The sequence below is a fragment of the Macaca thibetana genome, chromosome 19, assembly GCF_024542745.1.
Source record: "Macaca thibetana thibetana isolate TM-01 chromosome 19, ASM2454274v1, whole genome shotgun sequence".
NCBI classification, from domain to species: Eukaryota; Metazoa; Chordata; class Mammalia; order Primates; family Cercopithecidae; genus Macaca; species Macaca thibetana.
The window spans coordinates 38,380,218-38,399,640 of NC_065596.1; the positions used below are offsets into that span (position 1 = coordinate 38,380,218).

Sequence of the window (19,423 nt, forward strand, 5' to 3'; positions counted from 1 at the left end):
GAGGCAGGCGGGTGGATCACCTGAGGTCAGGAGTTCGAGACCGGCTTAGCCAACATGGTGAAACCCCGCCTATACTAAAAATACAAAAATTAGCTGGGCATGGTGGCGGATGCCTGTAGTCCCAGCTACTCAGGAGACTGAGGCAGGAGAATTGCTTCAACCTGGGAGGCGAGATGAAGGTTGCTGTGAGCTGAGATAGTGCCACTGCACTCAAGCATGGGCGACACAGCGAGACTCTCTCAAAAAAAAAAAAAAAAGTCTGGGCCGGGTGTGGTGGCTCACGCCTGTAATACCAGCACTTTGAGAGACAGAGGTCAGGAGTTCGAGAACAGCTTGGTCAACATGGCGAAACCCCATCTCTACTAAAAATACAAAAAATTAGCCAGGCGTGGTGATGAGTGCCTGTAATCCCAGCTACTCAGGAGGCTGAGGCATGAAAATCGCTTGAACCCAGGTGGCAGAGGTTGCAGTGAGCTGAGATCACACCACTGCACTCTAGCCGGGGCAACAGAGTGAGACTCCTTATCAAAAAAAAAAGTATGTATTTTGTAAGGCTATAGCTGCCACAGATAGTAGTGATTCCTTGGATGGATCCAGGGAAAGTAAATTAAAAACCTTCTGGAAATGATTCACTATGCTAGATGCCATTAAGAACATTCTAGGCCAGGCACAATGGCTCACACCTGTAATACCAGCACTTTGTGAGGATGAGGCAAGAGGATCACTTCAGCCCAGGAGTTTAAGACCAACTTGAGCAACATGGTGAGACGCTGACTCTACAAAACATAAAAAAAAATTAGCCAGGCGAGGTGGTGCATGCTGGTAGCTCCAGCTATGTAGGAGGTTGAGGTGAGAGGACATCTGGGGCCTAGAGGTCGAGGCTGCAGCAAGCCATGGTTGCAGCACTGCACTCCAACCTGGGCGACAGAAAGAGATCATGTCTCAAAAGACTTTTTTTTTTTTTTTTGAGACAGAGTCTCCCTCTGTCGCCCAGGCTGGAGTGCAGTGGCTTGATCTCTGCTCACTGCAACCTCTGCCTCCTGGGTTCAGACAATTCTCCTGCCTCAGCCTCCTGAGTAGCTGGGATTACAGGTGGGCGCCATCATGCCCAGCTGATTTTTTTTGTATTTTTAGTAGAGATGGAGTTTCAGCATGTTGGTCAGGCTGGTCTTGAACTCCTGACCTCGTGATCTGCCCACCTTGGCCTCCCAAGGTGCTGGGATTACAGTCGTGAGCCACCGTGCCTGGCCAAGACATCTGTTCTTAAATAATAAGACTGAAAAGTCAAAATTAGTGGATCATGAGGTCAGGAGATCGCGACCATCCTGGCTAACACGGTGAAACCCCGTCTCTACTAAAAACACAAAAAAATTAGCCGGGTGTGGTGGCGGGCGCCTGTAGTTGCAGCTACTCAGGAGGCTGAGGCAGGAGAATGGCATGAACCTGGGAGGCGGAGCTTGCAGTGAGCCAAGATTGTGCCACTGCACTCCAGCTAGGGTGACAGAGTGAGATTCCGTCCCCCTACAAAAAAAGAAAGGAATCTTTATTCTGAGGAAGTCTCAACAGCGGGTTTAAAATATTCAGTACAGGCTGGGCACAGTGGCTCATACCTGTAATCCCATCACTTTGGGAGGTCAAGGTGGGCAGATCACTTCAGGTCAGGAGTTCAAGACCAGCCTGACCAACATGGTGAAACTGTGTCTCTACTTAAAAAAATACAAAAAAGGCCGGGTGCGGTGGCTCAAGCCTGTAATCCCAGCACTTTGAGAGGCTGAGACGGGCGGATCACGAGGTCAGGAGATCGAGACCATCCTGGCTAACACGGTGAAACCCCGTCTCTACTACAAAAATACAAAAAAATACAAAAAAAAAAAAAAATATACAAAAAAATTAGTGTGATGGTGGGTACCTGTAATCCCAGCTACTTGCTCAGGAGTCTGAGGCAGGAGAATCACTTGAACCCAGGAGGCAGAGGCTGCAGGGAGCTGAGATCGCACCATTGCACTGCAGTCTGGGTGACAAGGGTGAAACTCCATCTTAAAAATAAATAAAATAAAATATTGAGTGCACCATGCTGTAAACACGTGCTGTCATCCAGGCTTTGTTCTTCCATTTATACAGGGAAAACCAGATTCGTTATTTTCAAACAACATAAACTCTTCAACATGAAGTCTCTGACAACACGTAAGTAAAGAGAATCAGATCAGTCACTGCCACACATGCTCACTGAATCCCCATAGGTGTCAGTCCAGTGTGTCAACTCTGGTGTCCAGCAAGAGCACAGATACTTGGGAACTTTCCCACACTAGACACACTGGTACAAGGTTGCCTGAGCACGTACCTTCCTGTACTTGGTCAGACAGGAGCTGTCCCTGAAGGCTTTGCCACACTGATTACACTTGTAGGGCTTCTCACCAGTATGAGTCCTCCGGTGCCAGATGAGGCCCATGATGTTCCTGAAAAGTTTGACACTGGTTACAGCCACAGACCTTCTCACCAGTATGAATCCTCTTGTGCCTTATGAGGTACATAATCCCGATGAAAGTTTTTTCACATTGTTTAACTCACGAGATTTATTTCCAGAATGATTTTTTGGATGCAAAAGAGGTGACCGCTGTGGTTGGAGAATTTTCCACACTCCACACACATAGAGGGTTTCTTTCCAATGTGAATTCTCCCATGTTTAATAAGTTATGTGTGATCAGTGAAGGCCTTTCTCCAACCAGTGCATACACAGGGATCTCCTCACGTGTGAATTCTCAGATGGACAATAAGGTGGGAGACATCAGAAAAGGATTTTTCACATTCATTACATTTGAATAGTTTTTCCCCAGTATGACTTCTGAGATGCAAAACAAGGGAAGAGTGGCAGCTGAAGGCCTTCCCACAGCTGGGATTCCTTTCACAGGGCTTCTCTCCTATGTGGGTCTTCTCATGCTTGGTAAAGGCGGACCAGCATTGAAGGCTTTCCCACTGATTGCATTTATGGGATTTCTCTCCTGTGATTTTTTTATGTACAATCAGGTTGTAATTCTTAGAGAGGGATTTTCTGCAGTCATTACAGGTATAAGGGCTCTCTTCAGTATGAGTCCTCTGGTCACTGATGAAATGAGATTTCTAACAGATAGTCTACATTCACTGCAGTCATTTTATTCATTTTCAGAGATACTGCCATTGTGTTCATAAGGACATGTGTCCTTATCAAACACCACCTCATGTCCTTCTCCTTTGTGTTGTTCCTTTCTCTGGCAATTACATGTTCACTAAGGTGCGCAGAAAGGCTGAAGGAGTTACCACCTTCGTTACGTTTTGAAGGCTCATCTCCTTGTTAGATCTTCATCCAGGTGCCTAGGTTGTCCACCCTGGCTGATGGCTGCTCTACAGTCATCATTTTCCTCAAGAATTTGACCTTTAGAGCCTTTCTGACAATTATGTATGTAACTAATATATTTAACCTTTGAATCATGTTCACAGAAACCTGTTGTTCAAGGACCTCTTTGACATGCAGCTAGGACTGAGCAGATGACCACAATGGTCACGGTGACCACAGCCCCTCACAGATGCTCTGGGTCCTTGTGCGTGGATGCCGTTTGCCTCAAATGCACCTCTGGATTTCTATGGAGCATTTCTACCTGGTCCTCACATTCCCAGACTTCTCCTAATGCAGATAAACATGAATCATCCCCGAAGAACCTTTTCATGTTCACAAAATTGGATGGTTCTTTCCCAAAAACAACCCGAGTTAATGCTTCCATTTGACTTTTGTTTCCCAGGCTGAACAGGAAAAGGGGAAAATTTGTGAATCCTTAGAGAAGAAGCTGCTAGAGTTAGAATGGTAGTGTGTAAATATTAACATCAGCCAGGCCAGTATCTACTATATCTGATGCTGTGCCCATTCTGTGACACAGCAATTCCACTTGCAAGTGTACAACAAAGAGAAATGTGTATGTATGTTCATAGAAACCTTCTTCATAATAGCCTGAGACTAGACACTACCCAAATGTCACCAACTGGGGAATGGTAAAATACCACACATTTACAAAAGTGAATAAACTAAGAGTACAGAAAAATATGGGTACATTTCTTAGGCATATGAAAGAGGAAGTATATTTACTGAAAGTGTACAGTATATTTACTTTGTGAAAACTTTTAGTTTTATGTTTATGTATTTTTTTAGCATGTATATCGTATTTCCAAAGAAAGTTTTTACAAAATCATATGTGCACACACACACATCCTACCAAAATAAATTAACCAGGTATATACAGATTTTGAGTTATACACTTGCATGGTAGGAAGAGAATATGAAGATGGATGAAGGATAGCAAATAAATATCACTTTAGATATTACGATTTTTAAAAAGGGACAGGGTCTAGCTATGTTGCCCAGCCTAAACTCAATCTCCTAGGCTCCTCCCACCTCAGCCTCCTAAGTAGCTGAGACCACAGGTGCATGTTAGCACTCCCAGCTAATTTTTTTTTTTTTTTGAGATGCAGTCTCGCTCTGTCACCCAGGCTGGAGTGCAGTGGCGCAGTCTCAGCTCACTGCAAGCTCCACCTCCCGGGTTCATGCCATTCTCCTGCCTCAGCCTTCCGAGTAGCTGGGACTACAGGCACCCGCCACCATGCCCGGCTAATTTTTTTGTATTTTTAGTAGAGACAGGGTTTCACCATGCTAGCCAGGATGGTTCCAATCTCCTGACCTCGTGATCCCCCTGCCTTGGCCTCTCAAAGTGCTGGGACTACAGGAATGAACCACCACGCCCGGCCACTCCCAGCTAATTTTTAAACAATTATTTTCTGTAGAGATAGGTCTATTTTGCCCAGGTTGGTCTCAAACTCCAGGTCTCAAGTGATCCTCTGGCTTCAGCTTTCCAGAGTTCTGCGAGTATAGGCGTGAGCCATCATGCCCATCCTCTAGCTGTATTTCTGAAGTCCCTTCACTGAAGAGAACTTGATCTCCAACTGTCCCCAAGATGCTTCTTCAGTGTCTCCTGATGCTTTGCTTTTCTGTCTATCCAAATACAAATCATCTTCCACTCTCCTCTCCACTCCCATTACCATTCTCACTTCACCTGTCCCACCCACTTGCCTCCTCTGAATCCAGATATGCATACTGGACTGTCTAGGCCTCCCAACCCTTAGAACTCTGCCCGTCATTACACCCTGAAGAGACCAAAGGCTGTGGCATGGCCCATGCTGCTTCTCCCTGAGTCTTCCCTATCCCAGTACACAGCCACCCCATTTTCTCAGTGGAAGGGACTAGAAACCTGCTCCACTGGGATGGACATCCTCCATTCTCCACTCTCCCTCTTCTCAAAAGTCACACCTATGCTGTCAGCTCTGACTTTCAAATACACCCAGTATCCTACCAATTTACACTTCCTCCACCACTGTGGTCCAAGCTGTAACCACCTTTTTATTATAAACTGAAGCATAATTTAAACAGAATAAATTCAAAGTGGACGACTCACTGAGTCTTTAGATGTATTTTCATGAGTTTTCATATGTGTACGCAGCTGGGCAACCAGGACAATCCATGATATAAAACATTCCCATTTTTAGGCCAGGCGCGGTGGCTCACACCTGCAATCCCAGCACTTTGGGAGGCCAAGGCGAGTGGATCACAAGGTTAGGAGATTGAGACCATCCTCATCCACATGGTGAAACCCTGTCTCTACTAAAAATACAAAATATTAGCCGGGCGTGGTGGCAAGCACCTGTAGTCCCGGCTACTCGGGAGGCTGAGGCAGGAGAATGGTGTGAACCTGGAAGGTGGAGCTTGCAGTGAGCCAAGATCGCGCCACTGCACTCCAGCCTGGGGGACAGAGCGAGACTCCGTCCCAAAAAAAAAAAAAAAATTCCCATTTTCTGGAGGTAATCACTGCTCTAACCTCCATTACTACCATTACTACAGACTGCTTTGATTGGCCCTGAACTCCACGTAAGCAGGACTGCACCATCCACATGCTCTTGTCTTGGACCTGTGGCATTCAACAGTAGCTCTCAGGGTTGTTTGCATGGTTAAAACTGAACCCCCCGAAAAAAAATTTTTTTTAAGACAGGGTCTCATTCTGCTACCCCAGCAGGGGTGCAGTGGTGTGATCACAGCTCACAGTGGCCTCCAACTCCTGGGCTCAATCAATCCTCCTGCCTCAGTCTCCAGAGTAGCTGGGACTATAGGTATGCGCCACCATGTGCAGCTACTTATAAAGTTTTGTTTTTTTAAATAGAGACATGGTCTCACTATGTTGTCCAGGCTGGTCCTGAACTCCTGGCCTCAAGCAATCCTCCCACCTTGGCCTCCCGAAGTCCTGGGATTACTGGCATGAGCCACCATGACCAGCATGTACCAAACAATTAAAAAATAATTAATACCAATTCCTCTCAGACTCTTCCAAAACATGAAGAGGGAACACTTCCTAACTCATCCTATGAGGCTAGCATTACCTTGATACCAAAGCCAGGCAAGCACACTACAAGAAACCTAGAAACCATATCCCTTAAATGTTCATGGAAAATCTTCATCAAAATACTAGGAAACCGAATTCATCAGTGTATTGCAAGGATTACACCCCATGACCAAGTAGGACTTATTCATGGAATCCAAGGATATTTCAACATATGAAAATTAATTAATGTAATACATCACAGTAACAGGATAAAGAAAACAACATGACCATCTCAAATGATGCATTAAAAGCATTGCACAAAATTCAGCACCCGACCCCTGCCTTTCTTTACTTTCTATTTCATTTTTTTGAGACCAGTCTTACTCTGTGACCCAGGCTGGAGTGCAGTGGTGCAATCATGGCTCCCTGAAGCCTTGACTGCCCTGGGGTAAGGTGACCCTCCCACCTCAGTCTCCCCATAGCTGGGACTACATGCATAAGTCATGACTCCCGGTAATTTTTTATTTTTTGCACAGATGGGGTTTTGCCACCTTGCTTAATCTGGTCTCAAATTCCTGTGCTTAAGCGATATGCCCATCTCAGCCTCCCAAAATGCCCAGATTACAGGTGTGAGCCATTGCACCCAGCCCTAACACCCTGGCATGATTAAAATAAAACACTCAATAAACTAGGTGTGGAAGGAAACTACCTCAAAATAATAAAGGACACATATGAAAAATTCACATCTTACATCATGCTCAATGGTGAAGGACATTAATAAAACTTGGCTGGGTGCAGTGACTCATGCCTGTAACCCTAGTGCTTCGAGAGGCTGAGGTGAGAGGAATGCTTGAGCCCAGGAGTTTGAGACTAATGTGGGCAACAGAGTGAGACACTGTCTCTACAAAAAGTAAAAAAATTAGCTGGGCATGGTGGCATGCATCTGCAGTGGCAGCTGTTCAGGAGGCCAAGGTAGGAGGATCACTTGAGCCTGAGTTCGAGGCTATAGTGAGCAATGATGGCACCGTGCACTCCAGTCTGGACACAGTGACACCCTGTCTAAAACACAAAATAAATAAAACTTTCTTCTAAGATCGGAAACAAGAGAATTATGGCCGCCTTCACCACTTCTATTCAACGTAGTATGTATTGGAAGTTCTGGCCAGAACAATTAGGCAAGAAAAACAAATAAAAGACATCTACAAAAGGAAAAGAGGAAGTAAAATTATCTCAATTCACAGATAACGTGATTTTACATAGGGAAAACACTGACGATTACAACACGCACAAACCTGTTGAAACTAACAAATTCAGCAATGTTGCAGAATAGAAAACCAACACAGACGCCAGGCGTAGTGGCTCAAGCCTGTAATCCTAGCACTTTGGGAGGCCAACATGGGTGGATCACGAGGTCAGGAGATCAAGACCATCCTGGTTAACACGGTGAAACCCCGTCTCTACTAAAAAATACAAAAAACTAGCCTGGCGAGGTGGCGGGTGCCTGTAGTCCCAACAACTCGGGAGGCTGAGGCAGGAGAATGGCGTAAACCCGGGAGGGGAGCTTGCAGTGAGCTGAGATCCAGCCACTGCACTCCAGCCTGGGCGACAGAGGAAGACTCTGTCTCAAAAAAAAAAAAAAAAGAAAAAGAAAAAGAAAACCAACACAGAAAAATCTGTTGCATTTCTATACACTAACAATGAACAATCCAAAAAGAAAATTAAGAAAAAATTGCATTTATAATAGTATCTTAACTAAAGAGACAAAAAACTTATACACTGGAAACTACAAAACACTGCTCAATGAAGTTAAAGATGATACAAATAAACGAAAAGACGTCACACGTTCATAGAAGACTTACAAAGGCTCACACAAACACCTGTCCACTAAAGTTATGGTCACTTTATTCACAATGGCCAGTAACTAGAAACTATCCTGATGTCTTCCAATGAATGAATGGTTAAACAAACCTTGGTACACTCATACCATGTGCAATGATTTGAATGCATGCCCTCCAAAGTTGGGAAAAATATATACATATGTGTGTATGTATATATAAATATAGATAGATACGTAGATGTTTTGTTGTTACTGTTAGAGACTAGGTCTCCCTATGTTGCCCAGTCTGGTTTCAACTCCTGGGCTTAAGTGATGCTCCTACCTCAACCTCCCAAAGTGCTGGGATTGTTGGCATGAGCCACCACACCTGGCTCCATGTGCTGGAAAATTAAATTCCCAATGCAAGAGTGTTGGGAGGCGTAGCCTTCTGGGAAGCGTTTAGGTCATAAGGGGTCTCAGAGGTCTGCTCTCATGAAAGGATTAATGCAATTACAAAAAGGGCTTGCAGGAGGAGTTTGCTGTCTTTCTTCCTTCTGCCATGTGAGGACACAGCAAGCAGACCTTCACCAGACCAAATACCTGTGCCTTGATCTTGCACTTTCAGCCTCCAGAACTACAAAAAACAAATTTCTGTTCTTTGTAAATTACTCAGTCTCAGGTATTGTTATAGCAGTAAAAAATAAACTAAGATACCATAGAATACTTGTCAGTAAAAAGGAACTACTGATACAGTAACTTGGATGGACCTCAAGGAAATTCTGAGTAAAAAGAAGCCGATCTCGAAAATATATATACTTCATGATTCCACTTTCCTAACATTTACCAAATAACGTAATTACAGAGACGGAGCACAGACTAACAGTCGACAGGGCCAGGCGCTTATGCCTGTAATCCCAGCACTTTGGGAGGCCAAGGTGGGTAGATCATTTGAGGTTAGGAGTTCGAGACCAGTCTGGCCAACAGGGTGAAACCCCATCTCTAGTAAAAATACAAAAAAATTAGCTGGCTGTGGTGGCACATGCCTGTAATCCCAGCTATTTGGGAGGCTGAGGCAGGAGAATTGTTTGAGGCCAGGAAGTGGAGGTTGCAGTGAGCCAAGATCACACCACTATACTCCAGCCTGGGCGGCAGAGCGAGATTCTGTCTCAAACACAAAAACAAAAAAACAAAAACAAAAACAAAAAAGAAGTTTTTGCTTTTTAGTTAGGGGTTGGGGATGGGAGTGTGAGGATGGCTACCCAAGAGGAGCACAAAGGGGTCCTGCAGTAAGCTACTGTCAAGAATCTTGATTACGGTGGTTACACAAAGCTTCACAGCATAAAATTTCACACAACGACAACATACACAAATGAGTGCATATATAATTAGTGAAATCTGATAAGCTCTGTAGGTTGTTCCAATGTCAATTTCCTGGTTTTGATACAACAAATCACTGCATCCCATATGCAAAATATTAACACTGGGAGAGGCTAGTTGAAAGGTGTACAGTACCTCTCTATATGTTTCTTTGTAACCTCCTGTGAATCCTAATTATTTCAAAATAAAAAGCAAAAAACCACAACAGTGCAAAAACCTTGTCAATAGAGGAAAATGATGAGACAAGTCTCAATCATCTTAGGAAATTTATTTGCTAAAGTTAAGGACGCGTCCAGTAGACAGGTCTATGGCTTTCTCCAAAAGTGATTTTGAGGGCTCCAAATTATTTAATTAATTTATCTATTTATTTTTTGACATGGAGTCCCGCTCTGTTGCCAGGCTGGAGGGCAATGGCGCAATCTCGGCTCACTGCAATCTTCGTCTCCCAGGTTCAAGCAATTCTCCTGCCTCAGCCTCCGGAGTAGCTGGGATTACAGGCACCCACCACCACGCCCGGCTAATTTTTGTATTTTTAGTAGACAGGGTTTCACCATGTTGACCAGGATGGTCTCAATCTCCTGACCTCGTGATCTGCCCGCCTTGGCCTCCTGAAGTGCTGGGGTTATAGGCATGAGGTACTGTGCCCGGCCAAGGGCTCCAAATTTAAAGGGGGCTGGGTTATCCAAGGCAGGTGGATAACTTGACGTCAGGAATTTGAGATCAGCCTGGCCAACATGGTGAAACTCCGTCTCCACTAAGAATATAAAAAAATTAGCCAGGCATGGTGGCACATGCCTGTAATCCCAGTTACTGGGGAGGCTGAGGTAGAAATGCTTGAACCCAGGAGAGGGAGGTTGCAGTGAGCAGAGATCATGCCACTGCACTCTAGCCTGGGTGACAGAGTGAGACTCCTTCTCAAAAAAAAAAAAAAGTTTAGGCCAGGCGCGGTAGCTCACACCTGTAATCCCAGCACTTAAGGAGGCCAAGGGGGGCAGATCACCTGAGGTCTGGAGTTTGAGACCAGCCTGGCCAACATGGTGAAATCCCGTCTCTACTAAAAACACAAAAATTAGCCAGGCATGGTGGTGGGGACCTGTAATTCCAGCTACTTGGGAGGCTGAGGCAGGGGAATCACTGGAACCCAGGAGGCAGAGGTGTTGCAGTGAGCCGAGATCGTACCACTGCACTCCAGCCTGGGCGATGATGTGAGGCTCCGTCTCAAAAAAAAAAAAAAAAAAAAAAAAAAATTTAAAGGGGAGCGGGCTGGATATTGAGAAACACAATTTTCATGTAAAGAAAAGGGTCAGGGGCCGGGTATGGTGGCTCACGCGTGTAGTCCCAGCACTTTGGGAGGCCGAGGCAGGTGGATCATGAGTTCAGATCGAGACCATCCTTACTAACACGGTGAAACCCCATCTCTACTAAAAATGCAAAGAATTAGCCGTGGTGGCAGGCACCTGTAGTCCCAGCTATTCAGGAGGCTGAGGCAGGAGAATGGTGTGAACCCAGGAGGTGGAGCTTGCATGAGCGGAAATCATGCCACCGCACTCCAGCCTGGGTGACACTCTGTCTCCAAAAAAAAAAAGGGCAGGGGAAAAATGTGGGGATTGTACATTACGGTAACATAGACAAAATGGGGTAAGAGAACAATCAGATATGCATTTGTGTCTGGCAGGCCGGGGTGACTGCACTTGTAAAGATAAGCTATCAATGTGCATTGCCATGGTTAAGTTTTAACAACAGCTCACCTGGAATTTCCTTGTGGGCAAAATATGGGGGAGGCCTGTAGCATTTCATCTTGTAGCCATCTTATTTAGGAACAGGGGAGGCAGGTTTGTTTGACCCAGTTCCCAACTTGACTTTTCTCTTTGGCTAAGTGAGTTTGGAGTCCCAACATTTAATTTCTTTTCACAACCGTGGCAAGACTTGGCTCAAAAATAATACCATAATGGCTGGGTGCAGTGGCTCATGACTATAATCCCAGGATTTTGGGAGACTGAGGTGGCTGGATCACTCGAGGTCAGGAGTTCGAGACCAGCCCAGGGAACACAGTGACACTCTGTCGCTACTAAAAATACAAAATTAGCCAGGCATGGTGGCATGCACTTGTAATCCCAGCTACTCGGGAGGCTGAGGCAGAAGAATCACTTGAACCCGGGAGGCAGAGTTTGCACTGAGCCAAGATCGTGCCATTGCACTCCAGCCTAGGCAACAGGCTGAGACTCTGTCTCAAAAAAAAGATGATAATAATAACGCTATAATATAATTAGGAATTGGGAAATTTTGAAAAGGATGGGTTATCACATGATAACAGGAAATTATTGCTCATTTTCTTAGGTGTGATATGGTATTATGGTTATGCAAAAGAATGTCTTTATTATTAGAATATATGACCCAACATATTTATCAGCAAAGTGTCATACTTGTAATAAATATATATACATGTAGACATACACATACATAAACATATGCACACACAAAAATACATATATGCACAGATATATATACAAATATACATACTCATATATACACAAAATATACACATATATCATACAAAAATACATATATACATATATATGCCCCCACACAAATATATACATACACAAATATGTATACACATATGCACAAATATACATTAATACATAATATATAATTGTGTTATATATTACAGGCATATAAAACAAATATGGCAAAACATTAATTGGTGAATCTTGGAGTGGGTGATGGGCATTCACGATACTCTTTTTTTTCAACTTCTCTGTTAGAGTATTTTAGAAACTTGTCAAAACATAAAGTAGGCAAGGGAAATAGAAATGCCTCCTGGAGAGATATTCCAGGATCATCATTCATTAACACCTTGGTGAGGTGAACTTATAACAGGTTTCTCAAAAGGCATTCAAGAGATGGTTGTTAAGTGTTCAAGGGGGGAAAATATGATGCTAGCCAGAAGCTGTTAAAAAACAACTATGGAGTTACCACCTGGGAAAATGCTAACTTATAAGGCCCTTTCCAGGCAATAGGTTTTGTTGCAGGACAGTAAAGGAAGGCCAGAAGTGTCAGCCTCTAAGAACTGGAGTCAGGGCAAGGCAGAGCTGTCCAAAGCACTCACAGGTTCCTGTGGCAAACCCTGGAATTAACTGGCCCTCTAGCTGCTCCCAGTGGTTGGCAGCTGATACAAATTCAATCTTGTTTAATCTCTTTGCGAGCTAACTATGTTTCTGAGAAGAAAAGTTAAGTGAAAATACGGCAAATAGAATTCTACTCTGGATCCAGCAGGGAGCTTACTATTTAAATAAAACTTCAAATTCTGTTTAAATATTTTATATTAAAGATATCACTGCAAAATTAATGCATGTTCATTGCAGAAAATCTGGAAAACATAAATAAGTACAACGATAATAATCTATAATCCCACTGTTGAGCCTTGGGTGCATTTACTTCCTCTTTTCTTCACAGAGAATCATTTTGAAACAGGTGGAGTCAACCTGTATATATAACTTGGATCCTTTTTTGTTTTTCCTAGTTAACATTATATTATGGGTAGTTCCCACAACGTTAACATGTCTTTATTAGTGTAAGACATACCACAGCCTCTCTGAACAACAATTCAGAAGAACTAGGTTGAAATAAAAAATCCTAAATGCTAAGAGATGTGGTGGATCAACACTGGCATCCTTTTTACAATGACATAAATCAAAATTCAAAAGTAGTATCAGAGGATCTCACATTTAGTAAGCATGGTTTCATCAAACTTTTGTTCCAGTTAGATATGTATGCAAGTCATCATGTACATGTGTTTCTCTCAACGCTTGTGTGAAAATTTTGAAAACCTCCAGGATAGAGAAACCCTTACAAGGATACACATTCAACATGTCCCCTAAAGCACTGGTGGAAACGCTGAAAACCTGGAAATTTCCAAGATGTTCATCAACAGGAAAGGCAAAAAAAAAAACAAACAAAAAACTGTGGCATTTTCACAAGGTAGGATACTATAGAGCAATGAAAGCCGGTGTGCTGAAAGCTTCACCTAGTACAAGGTTGGGGAGAGAAGCAGGTTGCAAAGTTTCATAGCACGGAAAGCATGCCAATTTCAAACATATGCACGCAAGCACACACAAACACCCCATACTCCATATTGCCTGAGGCACTGGTATTACCAAGGAAAATGCTCTAAAAAAAACAAAAAAATGGCCTGGGCACACTAGATAGATGTGCAGTGGATGCATCACACACCTCCTCTGTGATCTTAAGTCTGTGGGAAAAGGGCCAGCTTCCTGTAGTCACAGGGATGGCCCTTTTTCTTTCATTCTGCAAATATTTACTGAACACGTCCTGTATGCCAGGCCCTGTTCTAGGCACCAATAATTCAGCAGTGGATCAGACAGATGAAGACCTCAACCTCAGAGTAGGCATTCTAGTATGGGAATAGGCAAAGAACTGCAGAATCTTGTCACTATCAAATGCTCACTCTCTGCAAACTGAGGAAGCACACAGACCAGCAATCCAGTTTCTAAGTTAGAGCCCCAGACCGTCCCAATCTCTATCCACTGCCTACAACCCAAAAACCAAGCAACCTCAGAGAATGAACTGCCCAAGGAAGAAGCTAGGGCACGGAATTTCACTCTGATGCAAGCTCTATCATCACCTACAACCCAGCAGCAAACAGTCCTTAGCCCGGCAGCCCCAGTCCTAGGGCATGTGAGGATTCTGCCTGTTACTGAGTAAGGAGAGTGTTTAGAGGACAGATATGACCTGACAGGCTTCCACTGAATCGTGAGGAGGCCAGAGGCAGGGGAGCAAGAAGATACCTGTACCAGGGAGAAGAGGTGTGGTGATGTGGCTGAATTCTGGAATTATGTTATGTTATGTTATGTTATGTTATTTATTTATTTTATTTTATTTATTTTGAGACAGAGTCTCGCTCTGTCAGTGCTGGAGTACAGTGGCACGATCTTGGCTCACTGCAACCTCCACCTCCCAGGTTCAAGCGATCCTCCTGCCTCAGCCTCCCGAGCAGCTGGGATTATAAGTGCATGCTTTAGGAGACATGTTGAATGTGTATCCTTGTACGGGTTTCTCTAGCCTGGAGGTTTTCAAAATTTTCACACAAGCGTTGAAAGAAACACATGTACATGATGACCTGCATACATATCTAACTGGAACAAAAGTTTGATGAAACTATGCTTACTAAAGGTGAGATCCTCTGATACTACTTTTGAATTTTTATTTATGTCATTGTAAAATGCCCAGCTAACTGAATTCTGGAAATATCTTAAAGGTTAAGGCATGGCATTTTGGACAGAGACGATGTGGGGATTGGGGAAAAGAGAAATACCCAGGTGGACGAAGAGGATTGTGGGTGGAAGGAGTCACTCCTTACGGAGACTAGAAAGACTGAGTTTGAGGGAGAGCAGATGCTCAGCTGAGGATACCAAAGTCTGAGAAGCCTGTCCCTGGGGATCAGCATTCGGGCATCAGAGGTTTGTGGAGAGGCCAGCCCAGTATACAACCGCAGGGAAGCGAGGAAGGGCAAGTCAGTGGAGTCAGAACCCAGCAGGGAAGGGAGGAAGCCTGGCAGGGAATGTTCACAGTGGGTAGAAAGGGGAAGGAAGCATCCGCACCAACCCTAAAGGGGCAGAGGAGGAAGCCATCTCTTGGGGGAAGGAAAAGGAGGAAGAACAGGGTTGTCAGGGACAGTAGGATGAAAAATGGGGAAAACGTCCTAGGGAGTAAGACACGGGAAGCAGAATAGGTTGTTCAAGTCCAAATCTTGTGAGGAGAGGAGAGGGAGAAGGGAGGGGCGTCCGCACCTGTGCAGGAAGAGACGAGGGGTCCACACCCTGGGAAGATTAGAAAAGGCCATCTGTGCCTGCAGGGAAAAAAAAAAAAGAATACTGGTGAGTCCGGGGTTAAGGGAAGGGAGAAAAAAAAAGTGATCCGCTCCAGTGGGAGGGGAGAGGAAGAGAAATGAGTCCCCGCCCCAAACGGAGAGAATAGGTGGTCTGCGCCCACCAGGAGAGGGAATTAGAGGGTCCGCACTCCACGCGGAGAGGGGAGGAGATTCGGGGTTTGCATCCCACTGGGGAGAAGGGGATAGGGGGCCCACGCCCCATGAAGAGGAGGGAGTAGGGGGCTCGCGCCCTGCGGGGAGAGGCGTTACGGGGTTCGCGCCCGGCGAGGAGATGCGCGTAGAACGCCCGAGCCCCAAGGGGAGAAGACACGCGGGAGGGTCCGCGCCTGACGGAGACAGTTCCTCACGCCCGCCCCGCCCGGAACCACAAGCCGGCGCCCCTAACAAGTCCCTGCCCAGAGCAGGGCTGCCGCGTACCCTCCCAGACAGAAAGAGCAGCCACGCAGCCACGGCCCAGCCCCAGCCGCTCTGGAGTCCTTGACGCCACCTTCACTAGGTCTCGGCTCCGCGACCGGTGGGCGAGAATGGAGGAAACTGAGACCCGAGAGGCCGCGAGAGGACAGAATTCACTTCCCGCGGCCTCAGCGTCCCCCTCGGCGCGCTCTCGGGCTCTGCGCATGGGCGCGCAGAGTTCCCGGATGCGACATTTCCGGCGACACCGGACACTGGGGGCGAAGCCTAGTGTGTCGGGGGGGCAGGGCCGTGTCCGCAGCTGCCTGGCAGCCAGAACCTGGGAGCGCGCGCACTGTTACCTTTCAGGGTCTTTGCCCTTCGCCTCTGCTGGTAGGTGAGGTTTAACAGACGAAAAAACGCCGGGAGCGCCTGTGGACTGGCCTTGAGCCGCCGCGGACGAGCACCTTGTCTCTCAGATTGACCAGCCCTACATCCCCTTGCGAGCCTGCACCACCCTGGTCGCGCGTGGTCGCAGCAGAATCTCGTTCACACGGGTCCCATTCGTAGGCTGCTGTGTCTCCTTCCTCTCACGGCGTAGGGGACTGGGGCCTGGAGTCACTTCTCTACTGGGGTGTGGAATGACCCAATGGACATTGACACCTTCATGCGGTCGTTTAACGCTCCGTGCACAATAACCATTTTACTCGGTTGTGTGATGCTGCTTCGAAAAAACCCATTTACACGCTGTATAAGACTCCACGACACAATAGCCCCTCTACGCGGTTATGTAAGACTCCATGGCACAATAACCTCTTCATGCGGTTGTGTAACTCTCCATGGCACAATAACCCATTGCCATGCATAACGTTCCGTGCCAGAACAACCACTTTACGCCATTGCGTAACACTCTATGGCACAATATCCACTTTGCAAGGCTGTGTAATACTCCATGGCACAATAACCCTTTCATGTGGTTGTGTAATCTTCCATGGTGCAATAACCACTTCACTTGGTTGTGTAATCCTCCAGGGCACAATAATCATTTTATGTGATCATATAAAATGTTCCACTGTGAATACACCATTTGCTCATTTTCCTTCCTGTCAATGGATATTTGGGCTGTTTCCAGTTGGGAGTTACTACAAAGGAAACTGCTATGAACATTGTGTGTGTATCTTTTGATAAGCAGGTTTGTATTTCTGTTGGGTGAATGCCTAGGACTGCAGCTGTCTCTTCATGGGTGCACATGTTCAGGTTAGGAGATAACACTAGTTTACAGTGCCCCCTACAGTGGTGTATAAGATTCCCAGTTGCTGCACATTCTTGTCAACACTTGGTACTGTTATTTTCATTTTAGCCATTAGTGTGGTTTCTCTGATGAGTGGTAAAGTTGGGCACATTTGCATGCACTTATTGGCCATTTGGACTTTTCCTTGTTTATGAGGGGGCTGGTTCAAGTCATTTGCCAACTTTTCTATTAAGTTTCATTCTTATTGAGATGCTGAGTTCTTTATATATTTGGAGGCCAGTCCTTTGTTGGCTCTACAACGGTCTTCTCCCACTCTGTCACTTGCCCTTCTTTCACTTGCATAATATTGCTTTCTGATGAACACAAGTTTTTGTTTTGTTTTGTTTTTGTGTGTGTGTGTGTGTTTTTTTTTTTTTTTTTTTTTGAGACAGAATCTTGCTCTGTTTGCCCAGGCTGGAGTGTAGTGGTACGATCTTGGCTCACTGCAACCTCTGCCTCCCAGGTTCAAGCAATTCTCCTGCCTCAGCCTCCCAAGCAATTGGGATTATAGGTGCATGACATCATGCCCAGTTAATTTTTATATTTTTAGTAGAAATGGGTTTTGCCATGTTGGCCAGGCTGGTCTCAAACTCCTGACCTCACATGATCCATCCACCTCGGCCTCCCAAAGTGCTGGGATTACAGTTGTGAGCCACTGTGCCCGGCCCCTTTCCAGTTTTAAAGCCAGGAACAGGGAGTAGAGTCCTCACACTTCAGCTCTCTACTTGCTCCTTCCTCAGCATCTGACTCCAGCCTGTAATCTCTGCTTTTAAGGGCATGTGTGCTAGATTGGGACCATCCACATAAATCCAGGATACCTTCTTCTCTATCCTGTGTCCCACTCATTTCAGCCACACTTGCAATGGCCCAGGCTACCCCAGAATCCATCTGGAACTCACCTAGTCCATATCTCATATCCTCTTTGGTCAGGAGTTTCTATCCTCTGTGATTGAATTACAGTAGCCTCTCCTGATTGGCAGTTTCACTTCTCCACCTTTGTTACCCAAGGTCAACTGTGGTCTGAAAATTTTAAATGGAAAATCCAGAAATAAACAATTCATAAGTTTTACATTGCACACTGTTCTGAGGAGCATGATGAAATTCCAGGCTGTACCACACCATCCCGCCCAGGATGGGAACCAGGCATTTGTCCAGTGTGTCCACACTGTTTACCCGCCATCAGTCACTTTTAAGAGCCACCTTGGTTATTAGATCAACCATCATGGTATCACAGTACTTGTGTTCAAGTAACCCTTACTTTAAAAATTATTTTATAAATTAAACCTCATCATAGGTAAGTATAAGAAAAAACAGTGGCCGGGCGCGGTGGCTCAAGCCTGTAATACCAGCACTTTGGGAGGCCGAGACGGGCGGATCACGAGGTCAGGAGATCGAGACCATCCTGGCTAACACGGTGAAACCCCGTCTCTACTAAAAAATACAAAAAAACTAGTCGGGCGAGGTGGCGGGCGCCTGTAGTCCCAGCTACTGGGGAGGCTGAGGCAGGAGAATGGCGTAAACCCGGGAGGCGGAGCTTGCAGTGAGCTGAGATCCGGCCACTGCACTCCAGCCTGGGCGACAGAGCGAGGCTCCATCTCAAAAAAAAAAGAAAAAGAAAAAACAGTATACAGTTAGCCCTCCATATGCATGGGTTTCACATTTGTATAGTCAACCAACTTTGGATTGAAAGTATTTGAAAAAACACTGCATCTGTACTGAGCGTGTGCAGACTTTTTCCCTCATCATCACCTCCTAAACAATACAGTATAAAAATTACAAAGTATTTACATTGTATTAGGGAACACAAGTAATCTAGACTATTTTTTTTTTTTTTTTTTTTTTTGGAGATGGAGTCTTACTCTGTCTCCCAGAATGGAGTGCAGTGGAGTGATCTTGGCTCACTGCAACCTCCACCTCCCGTGTTCAAGTGATTCTCCTGCCTCAGCCTCTCTAGTAGCTGGGATTACAGGTGCACGCTACCACACCCAGCTAATTTTTGTATTTTTAGTAGAGACGGGGTTTTGCCATGTTGGCCAGGCTAGTCTCGAACTCCTGACCTCAGGTGATCTGCCTGCCTTGGCCTCCCAAAGTGTTGGGATTACAGGCATGAGCCACTGTGCCTGGCCTAGACATTACTTAAAGTACACTGGAAGATGTATGTAGGTTATATGCAAATACGCACCATCTTATATCAGGGACTTGAGCATCATCTGATTTGGTGTCTGAGGGCAGTTGTGGAATCAATC

General features: G+C 45.4%; 2 protein-coding genes across 2 annotated transcripts in view; one reads left to right on the plus strand and one right to left on the minus strand.

Annotated features, from left to right (window-relative positions):
* Window positions 1-19,423, plus strand: part of ERVK3-1 (endogenous retrovirus group K3 member 1) — a 226,536-nt gene that overhangs the window by 23,823 nt on the left and 183,290 nt on the right. The gene's annotated exons all lie outside the window — the stretch shown is intronic.
* The window catches only part of ZSCAN18 (zinc finger and SCAN domain containing 18), a 407,087-nt gene that overhangs the window by 21,520 nt on the left and 366,144 nt on the right, over window positions 1-19,423 (minus strand). The window contains exons 2-3 of the mRNA XM_050768621.1: window positions 15,914-15,992; window positions 15,396-15,454 (exon numbers count right to left, since the gene is read on the minus strand). The gene's annotated coding sequence lies outside the window, so the exon portion shown is untranslated. The remainder of the gene's footprint in view (window positions 1-15,395; window positions 15,455-15,913; window positions 15,993-19,423) is intronic.